The following is a 6419-nucleotide window of genomic DNA, read 5'->3' on the forward strand; positions in this document are numbered from 1 at the left end:
GCGCATCAAAGAAGTGAAACAACGTCTTGTATCACTAGTAAGAATACTGCCTCATAGAAAAACATACTCCCCTCCATTGTTCATACTCAAAGTATCTACGTTCCAAGAGTTATGAAGCTTATTTAGGTTGCACTTTACTTTTATTAATATTTTATTGAAAAGTCGACTCAAGACACAATCACATAAGGCATTTAATAACGAACAACCAAACAATACTTCTTTTAGAATCATTAGGACTTGTGATCAATGCGTTCAAGACTCATATGAAATTACTCCATTGTTCCCTCTCACCATGATCTTGAGTCCAAAACATGTCGGTTAACATGCTGGTTGTGCACTAGGCATGAATGTGTCCTAATTCAATTCACCTTGACTATTTATTCTATATCCTACATATGCGGTGGCTTAAATTATCATACCCTCCATATGTGGTTTACTAAACATGACTCAAAAGTATACCCTACACATGCAGTGGCTAGCAATGAGCATACCCTCCATATGTGGTTACTGAAATAGTGCAACGAGGCACGAATAGACTTCACTTATAAAATGTCAGACCTTACGTACAATATCATAAATCATTCCTAGCATGTGAATAACCATACATGCATAACACATACTTGGACAGCATGCTTGTTATTTAATTCAACAAATATAACCAATAATGACATGCTTTCTCACAAACTCAAACATGAATCAATAATAATCAAAGTAACATGAATCACAACACATAAACATAACATGCATTCACATGATTAACTTGGGTCACCCTAGGCCCTAGACTTGTACGTACCTTGAATATCTAAATAAAGGAGCCTCTTTGTGATTCAATCCACTAAATTAGAAGTCTTCTCCTGTCATACAATAAATAGAACTTAATTATTATCCATGTTCATTAAATTTCCATAAACTTTATTTAGTTTTGAATCACTTGAATTAATTATAAATTAATTGTTAATAATAAAATTAAGAATTCTAATTAATAGTTTAAAACCCTAGCATGCTCTAATTAATTTCATGCATAAAATATTAAAAATTGACGCTTTAATACTTAAAAGGAATCTGAAAATTATTATTGATTATCATAATTAAAATTGACATCTAATTATGCTAATCAATGAACCATATGAGTTTAATAAAAATCCTAACCCTAATTCATCGATAAATACAATTAAACTCATAGAAATTGAAGCTTTAAATATATTTCAAATCTGAAAATTCCTACTACTTCAAGTAAAATCACCCTCAATAATCTAATCATCAAAATCTTCAACTTTGGTGTTTATAAACAATCCTAAATATAATTTTAAAAAAATAATCATAATAAATAATATAAATATTCATAATTTAAACATAATTTAAAAAGAGATAGATTAGAAAGAAGAGAAAAATACCAACCGACCAAAATAGGACACGGAAGTGGCGGCGGTGGTGGTTGAGTGACCGGATGAACAAAAGAGAGCAATAGGAGACACAACATCAGTGCGCTGCGCGTGCAGGTCTGCTGTGTGCGGCTCGTGCGTGCATTGTTGGGTTGTGCAAGGCGAGCAGGGGCGCTGGCCACGGTGGGCGAGTAGCGACACGGGATAAGCAACAACGACGAGGGGCGAGTGGATGCGGGAGCTGGGCGCGACACTCGGCCGAGGAGGAGAGAGAAAAATCGGGTGGAGGAGAGAGAAAGGTGAGGGAGAGAATTTGAGGTTTTGTGGAATTTAATGAAAGTGGGGATTAATGGATTATGAAAGGGTATTTATAGGTTTCGTATCTTAGGTGGGTTAGGATTGGAAATATAAAATTTGGGCTTGAATTAAAGGAATTTTGCTTGAATTATTCGTTTGGGCTCACAATAAAAATTGTATTGGCCTAGAATAATTCAAATTGTTTTTGCTTTTCAAAACTCAACTACATTCCCAACTAAAATAAATTCGTTTTCTCTCTAATTAATAATAATAATTATTTTTTAATTAATAAAATACATTTAAATAAATATTTAAATTCGACTTAAATTTATAAAAATAATAAAATGCTTCATAAATATAAATAAATATATTTAAAATTACTTACAAATACGAGGTATTACACTGAGTCATAAACTTACTCCATTTACTTACAGTTACAACATACACTTTTCACACACTTTAAAAAAAAGGAAAATTTGGTAATATTAATCCAACCTTTGGCCGATTTTCTTTTATTAATCCCACCTACGACATATTTTTTAATAATCCCACCTTTACTACCCGACGACTTTTATTGGGCTTAAGTGGCCGGTAATCGGTGAAAAAGTCAACGAGATGGTGATGAATTGATGATGATGACTGAATATATCGAGAGAGAGTACTGCCATGTAGAGAAATAATGCCGCTTACAACAGTTTTATGACATGTTGGGCCCAATAAAAGTTGTTGGGTAATAAATGTGGGATTATTAAAAAATATGTCGTAGGTGGGCTTAATAAAAGAAAATCGGTCAAAGGTTGGATTAATATTACCAAATTTTCCTAAAAAAAAATCAAACTTTATTTTTTTTTGGAAAAATTGACATAAATAATCCCAACTTTCACACATCTTCTAAAAATAATCCCAACTTTGTTTTATTTTAGAATAATCCAAACTTTAGGGATTACCTTCTCAAAATAATCCGAAGTCTTTTTTTCTTGTCATTACTAATCCATTTTGGGTCTATTGTAAATAGGCAAATTGATACTTATGAAATGTTCCATTACTTACTCTGTACTTTTTTAGGAGTTACATATATCATTTCTTATCGTAAATTTTTACTACCTCCGTTTTTCAATGTTAGTCACGTTTAGAATGTAGGACAATCCAATATAATCAGACTTGACATATGAGTTTCAATATAATCTAATCCATGTGGGTACGGAAGATAAATAGTTGAGGGATTTAATGGAGATAAATTTTTTAATGAAAGTCAGTTAGTGGGTCATTTGGATATTTAAAGGATATAACGGGGATAAGTGTTTAACACCCTGTTCTTTAGAGCTGAACTGAACTGAATTGAACTAAATTTAACTTAACATAACTTAACTTAACTTAACTAAATATTAGTAAAATAAATAAATAAATAACAAAAAATACTCCCTTTGTTCCATAGTGTTCCTCATGTTTACTATTCATACGGTCAAAGTTTTTAAACTTTGACTGTAATTAATAGTATGATTAAGAGTATAACTGTTAACTTGTGGGATATCATTGGATTCGTTTCAATATCAATTTTCTAAATATCAATTTTTTATAATTTTTACTAATACAAAATTAAAATTTTTAACGATTAAAGTAGTGCATTGGAGACCGCGCATAATGGAAAAGTCAAGAAGATTATGGAACGGAGGGAGTACATAATAAACAATAAGTAACAAATAATAACTAATAAATAATAAATAGAAAATACTCCGTAATAAATAATAAACAATAAGTAACAAATAATAACTAATAAATAATAAATAGAAAATACTCCGTAATAAATAATAAATAATAAATAATAAATAATAAATAATAAATAATAAATAATAAATAATAAATAATAAATAATAAATAATAAATAATAAATAATAAATAATAAATAATAAATAATAAATAATAAATAATAAATAATAAATAATAAATAATAAATAATAAATAATAAATAATAAATAATAAATAATAAATTATAAATAATAAATAATAAATAATAAATAATAAATAATAAATTATAAATTATAAATAATAAATAATAAATAATAAATAATAAATTATAAATAATAAATTATAAATAATAAATAATAAATAATAATAATAAATAATAAATAATAAATTATAAATAATAAATTATAAATAATAAATAATAAATAATAAATAATAAATAATAAATAATAAATAATAAATAATAAATAATGAATAATAAATAATGAATAATAAATAATGAATAATGAATAATGAATAATGAATAATGAATAATGAATAATGAATAATGAATAATAAATAATAAATAATAAATAATAAATAATAAATAATAAATAATAAATAATGAATAATGAATAATGAATAATGAATAATGAATAATGAATAATGAATAATGAATAATGAATAATGAATAATGAATAATGAATAATGAATAATGAATAATGAATAATGAATAATGAATAATGAATAATGAATAATGAATAATAAATAATAAATAATAAATAATGAATAATGAATAATGAATAATGAATAATGAATAATGAATAATGAATAATGAATAATAAATAATAAATAATAAATAATAAATAATAACTAATAAATAATAACTAATAAATAATAAATAATAACTAATAAATAATAAATAATAAATAATAAATAATAAATAATAAATAATAAATAATAATAATAATAATAATAACTAATAAATAATAAATAATAAATAATAAATAATAAATAATAAATAATAAATAATAAATAATAAATAATAAATAATAAATAATAAATAATAAATAATAAATAATAAATAATAAATAATAAATAATAAATAATAAATAATAAATAATAAATAATAAATAATAAATAATAAATAATAAATAATAAATAATAATTAATAAATAATAAATAATAAACAAAAAATAATAAACAATAAATAATAAATAATAAATAATAAATAATAAATAATAAATAATAAATAATAAATAATAAATAATGAATAATAAATAATAAATAATAGATAATAGATAATAAATAATAAATAATAAATAATAAATAATAAATAATAAATAATAAATACTCCGTAATAAATAATAAATAATAAATAATGAATAATAATAAATAACTAATAATTAATAAATATGGAGTATTAACTAATAATTAATAAGTAATAATTAATAAGTATTAACTAATAATTAATAATTAATAATTAATAATTAACAACTAAATAATTAATAATTACTAATTAGTAATCTGTAATTAATTACTAAATAATAATAATAAATGAGAATTAATAACTAAATAATTACTTATTAATAACTACTAAATAATAATTAATAAAAATAATAATTAACTTAATCTGTAATTATTTACTAAATAATAATAATAATAAATTATAAATATTAATAACTAATAAATAATTAATAATTAAGAAATAAATAATAATAATTAATAATCCATAATTAATTACTAAAAAATAATCCGTAATAAATTATAAATAATAAATTATTGTAATTAATAATCAATTAATAGAAAATACTTAGTTATATATAAAAATAAATAATAATAATAATAATAATAATAATAAATAAAAAAAATATTAAACAATAAAATATATATACTAATAATAATAATAATAATAATAATAATAATAATAATAATAATAATAATAACAATAACAATAACAATAATAATAATAATAATAATAATAATAATAATAATAATAATAATAATAATAATAATAATAAGTTGAATTAAATTGAACTGAACATAACTTAATTGAACTTAACTGAACAGACTGCTCCTGATCTGAACTGAACTGAAATTAACTGAACTGAACTACGAAACAAGGCCTGAAACTGCAGTTAAGCCAAAAAAAATGTGCCTAAATTGGAGTACATAAGTGGGTTATTTGGATATCTAAATGGTATAATTGGGATACATATTTGGACAAATAAAAAAAAATTCCAAAGTAGATAATAAAATAAAAACAAATCAATATAGTAAGAGGACAATTTCCCTTTTTGGTAAATTCGACATTAAAATATTGTACCCAAGTTTTCCACTCTCCCATTGTTTACTATCTCCCTCACTCCCATGGTCCAACACATACTAAAATCATCTTTTCTCACAAATAAACTATTCATCAATTATAAAATATTTATATATAATAAAGAATTAACATATCCAACACTCGTGTGTATATATATATATATAGAACTGTATGAAAAAATAATTGTATTTCTATTTGTCTCACATCCATCTTAGCTAGATGGGTAGAGGAGAAAGAATAGGAAAAAATACTCAATATGGTGATATGAGAGGATTTAGTTTGAGGTTTCAAACTCACCTTATACATATTTACCCATCTATATAAAGGTACATGGTTGGTAAAATGAGTCTCTGGCCGAATATAGTGGGTGAACTTCTTTTGGAGCAGTGGGGCAGAGATAATTTTAAATTTTGTAACTCCATAAGAGACTTTATAATATAAGTATCTTATAAGAGTTTATAAGTATATTACAGTGGGTGATATATATGGGAGGACTGAGTTTGGGGTTCCAAACTCACTTAATACATATTTACCTATCTGTAGATTAAAAGGTAGTTGGTAAAATGAATCTTTGGTCGAATATAGTGGGTGGACTTCTTTTGGGGCAGTGGGGCAGAGATAATTTTAAATTTTGCAACATCACAAGAGACTTTGTAATGGAATATAAGTATTTTTTATATAAGAGTTTATAT

The sequence above is a fragment of the Spinacia oleracea genome, chromosome 2 (genome assembly GCF_020520425.1).
Source record: "Spinacia oleracea cultivar Varoflay chromosome 2, BTI_SOV_V1, whole genome shotgun sequence".
Lineage (NCBI taxonomy): Eukaryota > Viridiplantae > Streptophyta > Magnoliopsida > Caryophyllales > Amaranthaceae > Spinacia > Spinacia oleracea.